The 17,219-nt window shown below is 38.0% G+C and overlaps 1 protein-coding gene across 7 annotated transcripts in view; it reads left to right on the forward strand.

The window, feature by feature from the left end:
* Window positions 1-17,219, forward strand: part of EYA4 (EYA transcriptional coactivator and phosphatase 4) — a 157,335-nt gene that overhangs the window by 60,359 nt on the left and 79,757 nt on the right. Inside the window, exon 1 of one of the 7 annotated variants that reach the window (XM_075035750.1) lies at window positions 4,411-4,606. The exons of the other annotated variants lie outside the window; for them this stretch is intronic. The gene's annotated coding sequence lies outside the window, so the exon portion shown is untranslated. Of the gene's footprint in view, window positions 1-4,410; window positions 4,607-17,219 lie in introns of those variants that run through there. 7 annotated transcript variants of the gene reach the window in all.

Here is a 17,219-nt window from a genome sequence, read left to right on the forward strand (position 1 = left end):
GAATGTTACTTGTCAATATGTACAGTTTGTTGCTGTTATTAAGTTGTGTTTACGATGTAGAATTCTTATTTGTGTTTATAAACTTTTCCATTATCACTGTTTGAACATCTGATATACTCGGATGTCTATTTTTTTCTTGGAATGTTTTTCAGTATTTTTTTGAGATCTATACAAACAGTTTTTAATTTTTGGTAGCAGTTTCAGTAAGGAAAAAAGTGCATGTCCTGAAATCCAACTGGCATCCGCTGTTTTGTTGTTGTTCTCTGTATCCGAGAAGCCGCTCTCTGCAAGGCTGAGGGGAACAAGGAGAGGGAAGGTGATGGGGACTCTGATGAAACTGCAGACTTTGCTCTAAGGAGCCGCAGGCTGGTGAGTGCCCAGGCAGAACTCAACATAGCTTTGGTGGTGGCTGGAGAGTCTGATAAATACAGTATCACATATTGATAGGAGTATTATAATAGCAATGATTTTATTTGTCTCACTCCCTTGATTTTACAGACAAGCCATGGAACAGGTGGGAGTTACTCATGAAGTGAAATTCCATGGGTAGTTTGTCTTCCCATAAAGTCTGATGGATTGCCACAGATACAGCTCAGAGAAAACAAACAAAACAAAACTTACGAGACAACAAAGCCATCTTAGAGGGGCTTGTAAATTTAAATTTAATTTACATTTCTTGAAAAAGCACAGCAGTTTGGATCTGGGAATTTATTCTTTCTGACAGTTTTGTAACTAAAAAGGCAAACTAACAAGAAAAGGTAAAAGCAGTCAAGTGAGTTAGTTTTTTGATAAAGCTGGGTTGGTTGGAGGCACCATTATACCGTTATCCATTCTATGGATAAAGGTTGACACCCCCAGGGCCTGCCGTGACCTGCTAGAGCCAGCCAGGGAAACACGGAGAGGCCCCAAGGAGGGGAGAGTCAGGGGCTGGCACGGTCCCCTTGATCAAAGCACCTTCAAACCCTCTTTGAATGCAAGATCAGAGTCCACTAAAATATTTATTTGGCATTGAATTTGATCTCCAGTTATGAAACTGTTGACCAACCCAAAATCTCACAGGCAGCCCTTTTTCAAAGAGTGTCTCTACTTCTTTCATTCTTTTTTTTTTTTTGGTCGTTTTTATCACTGTATTGCTTGAAAAACATACTGACTCAAAATGTGGAGTGGTTGTGGCGGTTTTCAGATTGTCTTAGACGGGGTTGCTCGACAGCAACAAAATGTGCTGCTACTGTGTGTTTTTCCCTCTTGTACCTTGAGAAGTACTGCACATCATATGATGAAATGTGAAGGAATAGTAAAAAAATAGCAACTGTGAAAATACATTCAAGGGAAGCATATGTTCCCATTAGTATCTTAAAAAGAGATTACCGCTTATATAAATAGAGCATTTTCCTTCTCTCCAATTCCTCCACCTAGAGGAAAAAGAAAAAAAAAAGGTAGAGAAATCTTTCATACCTCCACTACTGTTTTTATTAGTCTGCAAAGCTGTGGATATAACAGTAACTGTAGCTTATGTGGTCTTGCATAGATTGTTAGTTTCTGACATTAGTTAAAAAGTAAAAGCGTGCTGATAAGCTTTTCTTTTTGGCTTGGTATTCTCTGTATTGCAGACAAACAGTGAACAACAGCTTGTAAAGCAAACTGTAGAACAGGAAAAATAATATCGGAAGTAGTTTTCACTACTGTGGCCTGAAACCAAACACTTTTGGTTGCAGAACTAATTGAGAAATTCAAAATACTTAACATTTCATGCTTTTGTATTTTCTCAAATGGGTACAAGTTTTATTTGCTAATGTCTGCTATTTTCTTTTCTGTCTCATCTGTGTCCTTAGGATGATGGTGTAAATAAAGGGCATGAAGAAACTTCTAATTTATATGTCCATAGAAAACATGTCCTCCTTGGTAATCTCAGTTTGCAAACAGAGCAGTTCGTCAGTCATAGGGATGCTGGGACAGTGATTTTCCCCTGTCAGCCTGAGAAAGGAGCTCGTGCTGTAGATGTAATAATTTTCTCTGATCATTTCTTGACACTACTGCTGTGTGCACAGAATTATGGCACAGAATTTTTTTTATTGCCACTATGCGATAAACGCCTTTAAAAGTGTATGGGACTGTACTTTGCCTCCAGGTATCCAGGCCTGAGAAATGATAAAAACCATCTTGTTTTACTGGGAAAAGGAGGAAAGCTAATGGTGGTTTCTTTGGTCCTTGCATTCTTGGGAGCAGAGATGCGGGAAGACAGCAGAAGACGGGAGGACAAAGGTGGAATGGTGGCAGGGGGTGGCAATGAGCCTGCTCCGGTTTGGAGCTGCTGAGTGAAGACCTCCAGTGTACGGAGGTGTGCAGAGCAGGTGATGGCATGCTCCTTAACTGCTTGTGGAGTCTAAAACCAGGCTGGTTTTCCTCTGCCTGGTGCCTGGTAGAAGAAAGAAGAAATTTTGTTCTTTATCTGCTACTATGAAGACTCTATGCAGTTCATTGGGCGGTATCTAAGGATTTGAGCCACAGAGCTCACTGTTCCTGTATGTCCCATGGCTTTCAGTTTTCCTTTGGTAGCATTTTCTCCAATAGCTTTTTCCTTTGTTTCCCTTTTTTTGGTGGTGAAAAAACCAACTGCTTGCAACCAATTTTGCACTAGCAACTTTCCACATCTGACATATTAGTTGTTTCAGCAGTTAAGAATGAGGTTATGCCTAACACTAATGTCAAAAACAACATCTGAAAGCTGATTATGCTCTCCCCGGTACTTTATATATGCTCCAGTGGGTTTTCATTGTCAAAGAGGTGGGCCTTTATTATGCCGCATAATGCAGTAAAATGAGGATTACTTGGATTTCAGTGCATGAGATAATAGCAGCTGACAGGCACCTGTTTAAGGAAGTATATTGTATTCCTAAGCACAAGTATTTTGTAAAAATTAAGCGAGTTTTCATAGGAAAAAACTTTTGTACTTCATAAATAGGTTTAAGTACAAAAAAAGGCATCAGGGGATTTGGATGGATGTATTTATTAGTGGCCCTTACAGTCCTGACAGTCCATTCTAATAATAAAGTGTGGGACCCGTCAAATGATGGCACAAGTATCCTAATCTGAACTGACATGGCTTTCTAGCCCAGTTCATCAATCATGTTTTATTAGCTTTAACAGAGCCAAGCTGCTATCTGTCTTTTCGATGCTGTAGTGGTGACAAAAACTGGTGCCGAAAATGTGCTGCAGGTGTAACTTTCACTCAAAGAGCATTTCTGAGCAGCAGTCAAGTTTGTGTTTGCATGGGGAGAGAGTGCCATCTTCAGTTTCACGTCTCCACGTGAAACAAGTCTGAACTTTCTAGTGCTGCCCCATGGCTAAGAAGTGAGGAAAAAAGTATCAGTAGAAATTTAGAAATGGTTCTTGATTCTTATTTTTATGAGACTTTGCACTTGGGGAGAAAAATGCTGAAGAGCATGTTCTTGTTCCCATTTTAAGATATAGTTAATTTAGATATGTCTGTTGTGATGAGTGATTTCCAGCAGAGTAAAGAAAAGTAAGGTTGGGCTTTGTCCTTCTGGTTTGCAGCGCCGTATGAAGAAAACAACAATTGCCAGTTGGATTGCGAACCATTTGTAACCAGTAGCACACTGTGTCCATAAAAAATGAGAGCTAGGAGTCTGTACGCTGCTGTGTATTTACCGTGTTTTGTAAGCGCCATCAACTCCTTGTATTCTTTCAGCCCAGAACTGACTTGGTATTTGCATTGGGGTCCTGGCACTTGACCCTTGTTTTTCTTGGCTCTGTGTCATTTTGCAGCAGAGCTCAGGGACACTCCTCATCTCTTGTTTCCAGCATGTTAACATATTCACGTAAATATTATCTGGCACAGGCATAGGCATTATCCTTTTGGGGAGCATTTGTATAAGTTTTAAAGTCCAGATCAAACAATGGCATCCATCTTCCTTCCTCCTGAATTTCTTTTATTCACAAGATGAATGTTGCTGGAAAAATTCTTTCTTTGATCTTCAGAAAGACTTTTTATTTTGTCAATATTGACAGACAAGGTTAGTGCTTATAAATACTCATATTGCTTGCAGAATATAAGCCCAGGTACATCTTTTCTGTATATTTTAACACTTAATAGGACTTTGCACAATAAGGAGCAGATGTGTCATAGCGACAGCAGGCGAGCAGGGACCAGGAAGGTGGTTTCATTAAAAGAGCCTTGGGATAAATGCAGCACATTAGATACCCACTGAAAGACAGGAGCTGTTGATGGGGTGACCTCTGAATGCAAGTCATCTTACTATAAACAGAAGGGTGTGGAAAGCCATTGGACAGAGCCAAGCTTGTTTACTATCCAGATCTCCTCTTAGTCAACTTAAGTAACCGGGCTGTGCTAGGCTCAGTGTGACAGTTCAAAGAAGAACAAAGTGTCTTCAGTATTTCCAAGTTTAAAAAATCCTAGCTGACCGGTGCAAAAGTTTTTTGGTCCTGGAAATCTGTCTGCACACCTTAGCTGCTGTACAGTGGAAGTTAGTGCAAAATGTAACAGATACTCTCTTTGTCTTTTTTTTCCTGGAAACTGACTTTGCATATTTGGGGAATTTGTTCCTCTTCTTCAGAGACAACTGAGGTAAGGTTACGATGGATTTTAATTTGCGATATTCATGCAAATGGGAAATATAAGTGGGTATTAATTCCACAGTCAGATTCTATTCTGAAAAGGAGATTTGGTTTTCATTTCTGTAGTAGCTGTTTCAACCTTGTTTTTGGAACAATGTATTTGTTCGTAGTGGCTCTAGAGTACAGGAGTTTAGGTAGGTCACAGGACTGAATCTGTCAAGTTCTTTCAGGAGCAGCTTTTTCTTACCACGGAAGGATACTTGTTAAATACTGTAAAGAAATAAAATGCATCATTCTCTAATATGCTGCAAATACCACATTTGTCAAATCTGTGAGTAGTTCGTTGGTGCATTATTCAGTAACATTTTTGTAAGAAACACTTAAAGGCCAGAATGCTGAGACAGGTGTCTAGACAGAAATTGAGTTCAAATTAATTAGCCCTAAACTACAAAAACTGTGGATACGGAAAAAGTGAATTTGGTTTATGAATCCTTCATTCAAGTCCATTTAGTCCATTTCTAAGTTGATTAGACGTTAGTTTGGAACAAATAATGCTAAAGTATAATTATGCGAAAGCATCAGTCCTACCTCCTCAAAGTTCGCTTTAACTATCTCTTTAACGTTATCTGTCAGTTGGCACTGTGCGTTTGTATTTGACTCTTACTTCATTGTGAATTCGTTTCAGACTGTTTAATGCATTTTGCAATTGCACAGACCACTTTCTGAGAACAAATTCCGATTAAAACCTTACTTCTTCAGGGACTCCATTCGTGCGTGCTGCTGTTGTATTCAAATGTTTTTCTCTACCTCGGTGTCCACGTAGCAGGCAAGCGCAGCGGTGCCGCTGCCGTGCTGCCTTCAGAGGGCCACGATGGGAGCTGGCATAATGATTACTGCTTCTTAAATGTCCGTTTCATTCAGGGAAACTCGGAAGGGGTTTACTCTGGGAGTGCTGTTTTATTATCCTAGTGCAGCAAGCAAAGTCCCAGGGAAGAAGGAGCAACCCAGTTTGGTCCAGCTGTAAACAGCCATTTACTGCTGTAGGGAACTGTAATGTGTAGGGTACCTGTTTGGAAGAAAGGTATGATAAATTATTACAGCCAATAAGTTCTTCGATTTTGTGCCTGGGGTCTGGTGAGCAGCAAGCAGCAGGATCCAGTTACATGTTTCGTTTCTTGGACTGTTCACAATTTTCTGAAATACATTTCAGCTAAACAGCTTTTAACCGTCTCACTACCTTTTGAGCCATTATAATTTCTTCTAAAGTAAATAGAATGTAATTTCAAAAAAGGTATATAAAGCAAGTAATATTTTAAATTCCTGAATTAAAAATATAGTTCTTGCCAAAGCATTTTTCCAAGATAATTTTAGATTTCTTAAAGTGCTTAGTATAGCTGGTTAAATGGTACAGCGAATCAAGTAGCATTAACCTTGTATGAATGTGGATAACATCAAGCAAAAGAACTTGAATTTGGCTTTGGGGAAATATCTGTATGTTTGTGTGATCATGCAAATGTATACGCATGTTAGAGTGTGCATACAGGGAAGCTAATTCATCTGTTACAGAAATTAGAAGTCAAGCTTATTTTCTAAACTTAAACAGATTGTGGTTTGATAAAATGTCTGAGTATACTGTAAGATAGAGGAAGCAAGTGAAAAACCGCACTGCATACTATCTGTCTCATTTGCATGCTTACCTATCTTTTTAATCTTTTGTTTTCTGTTGTTTTCTTTGCAAGTAGCTATACTTAAATTTTATTGAAGTTACATTTACTTTGGGACAATGTAGAAAATAAGTTGCACTTTATTCAGTTTTAAACTTTGAATTGTAAAATTTATTTAGTAAATGTTATTTACAAGGGATTAAAATTTTAACATATCATTTCAGTATTTTTAAATAAAAGGAGAGCATGCCTGTATTACATTTATGTACAAAAGGTACGTGAGCAGTTTGTAGAATTTAATGCTCTAGTTAATATGCTACTTGTTTACTTTTTATTTTTATTTTATGAACTCTTTTCAATTATACTGCTGGAAAAAATAAAAAAAATATACCTTTCTGTGGTAGCTTAACAGCTTAATATAGTATCTATGTGGTTTATTTCTCTACTCTATGCAATATTTAATCATTGCCCTGAATTCATGCATGATTAAACAGTATTTAATTATAAGTAAAGATCTGCAGAAAATGTGAAGATCTTTTTAAAAGCTAATTTTAAAATTAATCCCATTTTAGCCCCACAAGGATGCAGTTAGAAATATATATTAAAAACCTGGATTGGTTTAAAAAGCATAATTATTTTATTGTTTGCATTGGGTTGAACAGAAGGTGGTAGGCAGTATCCCAGAATAGTAGAATTTACATATTATTTTAGCTAGACTTAACTGAAGATTTGCTTCCTAAATAGTGAAGCAAAGTTCTCTGTGTGTTCATAGTAAATCTGTAATTGTTCTTCAAAATTCATTTCAGGAATATTTAAAAGTCATTAACTGAGCTTTACTATGATATAACTGTGGCTGATCATCTCGTATAACTCATAATAAAACCTTTGGCGGGTAAAATAATCTGGAGTGATTTCACATAAACAGAGATTCTGTCTGTATTATATATATTTATTTGCACACATGCACAAAAACATATTCGTCTGTGTTTGCATGCATGTTTGAACAGTTCTTTTTATCAAGGGTTTTCTCCTGGATAAAATGAATTATCTCATGATTAGATTCTTGCTGTACTTAAAGTGCTTGTAGTGCTATTCCAGGTGAGCTCTGCATTCAATTAGAGTCACAGCTAAGAAGCAAATGTACATGTTGCTCTGAACGTTCAAAACGTTAGCTCCACTGAAGCACAGTTTAACTTGATTGATACTTGGATTTTAAAGCAAATAAGGACTAATTTTTGCCTGTGGCAAAAAATCTTTGAAGTTTCATGCCTGTGCCGAGGCTGGATTAGTTAAGCGGTAGGACTGGGGCTGGGACTGTGACCCTGTTGTGCTTGGCAGATTGTGATAAATGGGGGAATCTTTCTTAACCTCATGGCCAAAACATTCCAGGATCAGGTTGGGGAGACAGGAGAGAAGGGAGGGGGGTCGAAAGATGCGGGAGGCTTGCCATGTTAAACCCAGAGACAAAGGACACTTGCTTGTTTGCCTGAAAGAGAGGAAAACGCGCGGACTCTTTCCACCAAATATGCCTGAAAAGGCTGTGGGAGAAAGGACTGCAGATGCATAGCAATATACTTTATTGTTATTGCTGACCGTTGACCTTGGTAGATGGAATTCATCCCTCACTATGAAGCTGTCTCTTTTTATTTTTGTTCTGAATGCATTCAGAGTTTAGAGAATCTTTGTTGTTACATTTTCCTAAACTTTTTTATGTAATGCTTGATATGTGTGTATAAAACCATTCAAAATAAATTGGAAGAACACCTTATTCCAAGTAACTGCCTGTTGGTTAAAGAATTTGCTAGAGGACTGCAAATATAAACAAAAGGGTATGAATTTGAAAAAAAAACACAACCAGTGAATTAATTGCTTCTGGAAAGCTAATTCAACTATTTTGTTTATAGAACATTTTAAAAAGTAAAATATACTTTAAAATATTTTAAAATTATGTATTTCAATATAGCAGTATAAATGAAAAAGCTGAAAAATTATTTGGATATGCTAAAGTAGTATACTAGTATAAACCAGTCAAATTTTCAAGCCTGAAAAAAGAGGCAAAATGACTTATATGTGAGCTGAAATATGATCTATCAAGTGGTTCTTTCTTGTGGCATTTTAAGAGCTATGCTACCTCTGATGTTGTCCCCATTGACTAATAATGAAAAATACATTATTAGATGATGGTTTGAGATTTATTTACATACTTTATACTGTAAATACAGCTATTCTGGCTAGTGTTAAGAACTATAGCATAAAGCAAATGAAAAAAAGAATGGTAAATATTTTTAGTGTGCTTTCTAATTGTGGCTGTTGTTACTAGTATACAAGCAAGTATGTGTTGTATACCTGTGTATAGATAAAATTAATCCTTTATCCTTTTATGATTAATTTTCCTGAATGACATTTTAACACTATGATATTAATCAGATTTTTAATGAATGCTGTGTTGTAAATGTTCCTGGAGTTTACCTGGTTATTACTATTTGAATAATTACATGTAAAGTATATTTATAAAAAGTAGGTGCACTAAATAAGGTTTGGCATATAGTAACTATGTGTGCTTGTGTGTTATCTTTTCTTGTGTACTTGTTAAAAATTATTTTATCTGTAGTTTGCGTCTGATAAATCGTTATTCTTTTTTTTTCTAGCATTTAAAAAGAAAAGACTCGTTACTTAGCAGCACTTTCTTCACTTTTATTGAAGTGTTCTAGAGGCACTGAAAACTAAACTAACCAGAAACAAACTAAATTTGGTTGCATGACGATATAAATTCATGTGAATAGGTCTTTAGATTATATCCACCTGTTTGTGAGATTTTATACTGCAACATTGTGTGTCATCTTATCTTTCCTCTAACAAATTATTTTTTCACGAGTTAGACAACATATGGGCCATAAAGAACTGATTATTTTATTTTGACCAGCAAGTAGCTTGAGCTACAAAGAATTTTTTGCATCTTTACTCTAATAGAAGTAGGTTGCCAAAGTTTTTGGTTATCTGATGTAGTTTATTAATGTTACAACAGCTGCTAGAAATTATTGCTACAATGCTAAACAAATTAGCTTCAGTAATGAGGAAGAACAGAAATGTATGAAACTGAAGAAAAAGGACAGCTGTTCACTGTAAATGTACAGGCAATATACTTGATAATTTTCAACGTGAATGCGATGTGCAAATGCCTATTACCTTATCCTACTTCCACCTTTTTTCCAGTTTTGAACACGCTTTTGTTTTTAATTTGTAACATAGTCATTTGTATACATTTTAAGTTGGTGGTTTTAATTGGAATAGCCTCAGTGGATTGTACAAGAAGTACTACTGTTGTACAATTAACTGATGACTTCAGCTTGGACTACTTTCATAGACCAAATTATTTGTTCATGTTCAGATTCACAGATATTATCTGTTGAAAAGTCAGGTATTTATGACTGAATATCTCTGATCTACTACCAGGAGAAAAATTACCACAGAATAGCAGAACAGTGTTTTTGTTGGTTTTGGGTTTTGTTTTTTATTTTATTTTATTTTATCTTAATACTGTTTTAACATGGTCTTGATCTAATTCCCATCTTCCACAATGCCTACAGGACTCTGCCAGCTGATAATGGGTAGGCAGGTGCTGAGCTAAAATTGTGTTCATATTACCTGCTCATATTACCTTGTTCACCCTCCCTCCAACCTGTCTTCTTGCTCCGTCCACCTGTTGCTTTTTGCCATTAATTGAGCCTCCCGTCCTACAAAGGCATATTCCTATACTTACCTTCTTTATTCTGAATTGTTTCATTGAAGATAATGGGCCTGACCACCATGTTCCTATTTAGACTTAAGCTTAAATCTTTGTAGACTCATCTCAAGCTTGATGACTCTTTAGCTCAGGGAATGCCTTTTGCTAAAGGACTGGATACGACATAGCCTCCATTAGCTGTTGCTGTTACCCTCACTGCGGTTGAAGCAAGGTGAAGGCACCAGTGGAAGCCCATGCAAACCTAGGCAGGACGGGATCATTTTCTGCAGTTAGTCATGAGCAGTCTGTTTGCATTCCCAGATTTCAGTACATGTGCTCAAAATGGAGGTACTCTTGCGTTTCAGGGTTGTGAAGGAAAGCCATGAATAACTGGGATCCTTTCTGAGAAAAATAATCAACATTTAGAGCAGTAATTTTCCTTTTTTACTGTCAAACATGCTGGAGTTCAACTGGAGCTGAAGAAGCCAACAGTCTGGAGTGATCCTTGCCTGCAACTACAGTCAAGCCTCTCCTTTCCTGAGCCCAATCACAGCAAAACTGCCCAATGGCCAGTTGCAAGGTCATTTAATTGAAGTTGACATTTTAGACCATATACAGTTATATGGTCACATATACCTGAATTCAGGTCAGAATGTGCAACTGAATTGTCTTAATAAAGAAGTCAGGTGATCTTTTTTGATCTGTGAGTAATGGTCAGTTACATTTTCTCATCTTTCTGGTACTCTCTGTTGCATACCACACTGTTCATTGAATACTGTCATCTCTCCTGAGAGTGAAGAGGGACCAAGAACACACAGAAGTGACCTGAGTCCTTCTTAATAGATATGCATTAAAAATTGTACTGAAAAGCTGCATTACATCACTAGTTTTTCTCCTTTTCTGAAGGACATCTACAAGGATCAGCATTTCTTCTGCTTCTGTATGACATGCATGTGCTGGACTGGTCACACAGCATAGATTGTGCTGTCAGACACTGCAGGTAATATACACTGATCTCCTACCATTACATCTGGCTCATATAGCTATAGTTCTATAAGCTTGTGATAAGACCAACAGTGAAGAAAAGTTGGATGTAAGTGTATCAGAGCAAGAGAAAAAGTGGTACTGGTGAACAAGTGGCTACCCTTGGCAGAGCTTATGTCTACCATGTGATCTTGTATAATTCGAGTATCAAGCTAGAATTTTCTTTAGATCATCGATGAACCACATTGTCGTGTAGCTGAATCCACATACAATGCTTTCAATGTACCCAAACTATTCCATCCCGTGCTATCAGACTCTGATATGAATCAGGTATTCATTCATTCTTAAATGGGCTGGACTTTATGAAGACTTTGATGCTTGAAAACTAATTAGTACAAAGCTCACATCAAATCAGTGTATTGTGAACACATTAGATCTGTGGGTTTTTTCCCCTCAATGACATTTCCTGAACTTTTAAATGCAGTTCAAAGCCACAATCCTTGTCTTTAAAGTCCCTTTAGCTCTTGGATGAAGAATGCAGCTGAAGAGTACGCTTCTCCGAGACAGAGAGGATGGTGAAGCTGGTGGTGGTGTAGACGTTTCTTTCTCAAGGCTGGCCCAGCACCAGGGAGTGAACTCTCAGTGGAGCTGAGAAACAGAAGACTGTTGACCAAGAGTAAGGCACATTTTGGGGGGCTGATCTCCTTTAACCTTAGCACATAGAATATGTATATTAAAAATACAGAAGACAAACAGAAGAGTATAGGGAGAGAAAAAGGTCTTCTCTGCTAAACCAAAATATTTTACATATATGTTTTTCATCATCTGTGGTGAGGATGAGTATTTGATGGATGCGTGATCATGTTGTTTACTGCTCTTAGGTATCAGTATGCTCCTAGGTAGAAACCAGGATAATGAAGAATAGAAAGGATGAGATGATCGACAAGGCCATTTGTTTAAATTTCCTCTAAGTGAGGGATAGAAAGGCTGGGACAAGTGTTCTTTGATCTTAAGGGGGAAAGACAGATTATTTTCTGGTGAGTCAGAATACTCAGGAGAAGAGTTGGCCTTTGTTACTGGGGAGGTCAGTATGTAAGCTCTTGGGTGAGCTAAGGGAAAGCTAGATCCCAATGAGGCACCAGCATCTTCTGAACAGAGAAGCGCCTTGTGGCAGAGATACTTGACTTGTGGTAGAGAAATCAGCATTAGCAGTAGAAATACACTGTACTGTTGCTCATACAAGATGGTTTCCACATGAAAAGAAAACAGCATGTTTTATTATTCTTTATGGCACAGTACTATATGCCTTTAACAAAATAGCTTGAAGTATTTGCATGATGTATTTGCAACATGGCCAAGTTAACACAGCCATAGGAACATTAACTTTTGAACTTCCTGACTTTCATTGCTTTAAATTTCAGCTTCAAAGTTTACTTTTTTTTCTTTGCGTTTGTTGGCCCTGGTTAGTTTTGAAAAGCAGGAGGAAAGAAAATAAGTTCAGGTTTTCTGAGGGGGCACTGAATTTTATGCATATAATGGGAGATGATTTGCTATTCCTTTGAATATTAAGTGATAACTCCAAAGCAGTTTTGATACACCTAGTTTGCTTATGATATTTCTGTGGAGCTGGGGAATCACAAGATTAAATCTAGAAAGCATTGCACAGTGTGGCTCTTTTCCTGCATCTCAGTATGCTTTTCTCCTGAAAAGAGATCAATGATATCTGGGAATGCTGAGATTTGAAAAGCAAACATTTAAACTAATAAAAATGGTGTGATCGCACAATCTGGGGGAGATCATGGGACTATAACTGGAGTAAAACCAGGAAACACTTTTTCCATGTGTAGATTAAGAACAGTATCTTCTAGCCGATTTCCAGTTTGGAGATACTGGGAAGGCACCAAGGTTATACTTGAAGATTCAGCTGCACTGAGACATGCTGCTGATTTGAAAAGGCAAAAAAAGGCCACAGACTTGTCTTCAGTGTTTTTCAAAAAAAGGAGAGAGAGAAGGAGGGAAAGAGGGAGAGAGAGAGAAGGAATGTGAGAGAGAAAAAAGAGAATGAGAGTTTTCCAGTGCTAGTGCTTTAGTATTTCTTCCTCAATCTGACATGACAATAAATGAGCTCTAGGCTGGTGGAGCTTCCCTGCCTTTGCAACTGCTGAATGGGGAGCTAGCTCCTTTTCCCTTTCTTTCTCTTTCTTTCTTTCTTTCTTTCATTCTGTCTGGGAAGGGAGCCAGCCTGATGGTCCATCCTCCCAGCAGGGCTGGGGAAAGTGTTCTGTGAGCTCTGAGCTATTAGGTAACCCAGGCTGAGACAAAAAGTGCTATTGTGGTGTGGCATTTGCCCTGCCTGCCCCACCAGTTAAAGGCAGGCATATTTCCTTCTTTCATCTTACACAAACAAACAAAAAGAAAAAAAGAATGCCGTTTTTTTCCCACAGTGCATGTATAAATGCATTTCAAAATGTAGAAGATAGTACTTTACAGGTTCCAATCATTTAAATTATGACTTGACTGTTACACCCTCGGATATTTTTTAAAGCGCACTTGTGCCAAAGGCAATTTAAAATGTGTTTTAAAAATGTTTGCAGGTATAAAAGACTTGAAAGAAGCCTAGAGCTCTGAACTGAGTGAACCCATTAATTAGGCAGCAAAACCAAACACATAGGAAATCCTTCCACTAGCAAGAAAGTACCAAGGAAGGAAAGTTTTCACCCCAAAGATAGCATACGAATGAGAAAATTGAGGAGTTAAAGTTGTCTCAGATTTTATCAATTTATGTTATAAATACACCTTAATGACACCTCCTTCTGTAAAACTTTTCAACAGAAACATGGTTTTATATTGGATAAAGCTTTCTGATTTAAGTAGCACAAAGGCTTGTGTCAATGATAAGACTGTGCAGCACTCCTGGAGGAAGCAAGCATTATGGCCGCCTTGTAAGTACGAAAAAGGCATTTACGTGGATTGATTAAATCCCTATTTACTTTACTGTCTACGTACTGTGCACACCAGCAAGGGCTCTAGTGTGTCGCTGCTCATCGTGCCAGCCTGGTGAAACAAGATTTAGGGGAAAGGCAGTGCTGCTCTGCAGCCTCCTTGCCTGTCTGTAGGCTGGTTGCTGTCACAGTTTCATCCACACTGTTCTCTGCAGAGGTTTATACAGAAGACCTAAAACATTGTGGGAGTGATGAAGAGTGTCGTCTCAAAAAGTGGAAGCATTTAGTAGATTAGGGTATGCTTTGTAAATGATAGCTCCTTCTTAAAGTGATTAGAGTCACTGACTGGTTCAAAGAAGCTGGGGCTCTGAAGCATGAAACTTTAGCAGGAGCCATCTCTCTTCATTGCTGTAGTGAGTGTTGCAGACAAAGAGGATTTCATGGAGGATGTAATGAGACACACAGGCTGTGTGGGGACAGTGGGCACTCCCACTCGCTCTGGCAGCACCGCTCCATTTCCCCAGTGTTTTCCCCACTACCTGTCCTCTTCAGCCGTCAGTGGAGAGTAGCAGCCGTTATTCACCACTCAGCTATTCATATTCTTGGCAAAATTCCTCTCCGTCTGAAATAGATGACTACTCTAGGTCAGGTGAAATTCATCTGTATCTTTCTGATGTAAAGGAAGCCTGGGGTGACAAGCCTAGATAGATCTAGGTGCCTAAACTGCAGGTATTTGACGCTAGATGTTTCCCCTCTGGATTGTTTTTCATTGCAAGTTAGATGGACACCACGTAAGTGTTGCAGACCAGAGCTACTACTGTATTAGTCTGGGGAGAGGTGGGGGAGGCAGGAGGGTAGCAATGATACATTTCATCATGAACATGTCTATCTTAGGAATGGTTTACATGGAAAACAGAAGCAACGGTGGAACAGCAATGGCTTCCCCTGTTCCCATCCCTTCCTCTCACCTCTGCACTGTGCTACATGTTTGAAGCCCACCCCCAGTATCCACAATGTTCTTACTCCCCCCATTCCTAGAGGCATGGAAACGTATCTGATGTCTTTAAATATGAAGTCTCATCAGCTGCGCTACATAAAATACAAAGGTCAGCTTCAGCAGTCTGCTTCCGTACTCAAAACTTTTAAATAATTTTCACTTCACTTTCATTAAAAAATAAAAAGTTCAGCATATTCAAAACTGGATTTGTTTTGATTGGAGTTGTCAATTTTAGTTGACAGCATAACAATTTCATTACTAAGAAAATGGAGGAGACTATTGAATAGCTGAACCTAGTTTAGGTGATGAGCAGAAAACTTGTTTTCACTGAGGACGATCTCATATAGACTTTAGTTCAAAAAAAAAAAAGAGTGAATTTGAAATTAAGTTGATTCATATTGCATGTTTTTCCTCATTCTTCCATTGCAATTAGAACTCATATTTTCAGATCTGCTGAGATATGATAAATCTACTTCAGGATATGATTCAGTTAAAATACAGATATGTACAGTCTCTGCACTGTGGAAAATCTCGGAAAAAAATCAATTTTCTACTGCTTCAAGGTCTTTCACTCAAGAGTAGCATCAGTGTTTGGGTTTTTAACTAAGTCAGAAACCTACTTAAAACTTGATGGTGAGTAAATATATAGTATTACATTTTTATATACATTAATTTCATTTCTTATTACATTTTCATACAAACTGTTTATACATATTTTTATTATATACTTTTATTATTATTATTAGGTTTAAGTAACTGAAACCCTTATGAGGCCTATGAAAGTGTAGCATAACAGTGATTTACTGTGAAAAATTCAGTTCAGAATTTGGGGTTATTCAGAATTCTTTTCCGATCTTTCTCTAGGTGTCTTCAGCATTTCTGTTTATTTTTGCAGAAGCTTCACTGAGATTTTGTCATCATAGGACATACATAGCTGTAGTATTATTTGAGTTTAGCCACCGAAAAAGTGCCAATAATATTTGCATATTTTCTTAAAATCAGTTTGAAAGCATATTTATTTTCAGAATGGCTACAATTTGTTACTAAATCCCAGCATTGTATCTTTAAGCTAGCCCTTGCCCTGTTTTTGTAGGTCAAGATAATGTTGTTATTTGTTTTATGGTAGCAATGAAGGGTGTCATGGTAGCAAAGGAAATCTTTGTTATGGTAGGCATTGTACAGACAGTCTCTGTGCTAAGGATTTTGTTGTCAAGATGGTTATAAAGCTATATGTAAACAGTGTCAAAGTCAGCATCTAAAAAATCTTTAAAGGAGAAGCTACTTTTCTTTGCTATTCATTCTCATAGCAGTGTCACAGACATCCTGAGCCATATTCTTCTCCTATATATCCATCAAACTGTTCCCCTGAATGCCCCATCCTCTCTTGGGGCTCTTCCACAGACATGGTCCCTTCCCTGGAGATTGAGTAGAAGCTGGTGAGCTTTCACTTGGGTCATTTGTTGTAGGGAGGCATCCAGGCAGTAGAAGTGTGCTTGCTCTGCCCACACTCCAGACCAGTCAGAAGTGGCATTAGCACAGGCTGAGCAAGCACGCAGGTGTGCTTTGAGATGTCTTTGGGTCTGCAAAAAGTACTTTTCCCTCTTCATTCTCATCTCCTTGATGTTAGAGCTTCCGTAGCTCCGCCATGCAGAGCTGCTTCCTCCAGACCCAAAGCATTGCAGGCTCTACTCGGCCCTGTTGCACGCCTACCGATTTGGGAGGGATGCTCAAGGCCATATTTGATGCAGTACATGAGGGAGCTCAGCAGATTCATTGCCAGAACAATTTACTGCTGATGTTGCAAGATTTTTCAGCTATGCTTATTGTAAGTGTTAGAAGGGATTTCTCACCTGTGGTGCATTATGAGTTTAATACCATGAGTGTGTGTGAGAACACCTCGTAGAGTAGGACCAGTTCATGGTTTAACATCTAGTGTAATGACGTCCAATAAAATCATGTTAAAAGGATGTTAATGTTGCAAAGGAAAACATCAGAAGCAAGGAAATGCCAGAATTAATATGGCCTGTGGAAATCCAGTCTCTTATGCATTATGGTGCAGATCTTATTACATGGCATACTAGGATTTCCAGGGGATGTCTCCTTTTTTCAGTGAATGTGTAGTTAGATTTTTCTTTTTGTGTTGCTCAGTCTATAGTTGTTGAACATGAAGCATCCGAAGTCCATACTTAATATAAAATCATTTGTCATGTAATATTTCTCATATACCTTAATCAAAGTTCTTCAGTGCTTAATAAATGCATCTCTCTTTCACAGTGCTCTCATAGTATCAGACATTTATAACAGTGTTCATA

This window comes from Buteo buteo, chromosome 9, assembly GCF_964188355.1.
Source record: "Buteo buteo chromosome 9, bButBut1.hap1.1, whole genome shotgun sequence".
Classification (NCBI taxonomy): Eukaryota; Metazoa; Chordata; class Aves; order Accipitriformes; family Accipitridae; genus Buteo; species Buteo buteo.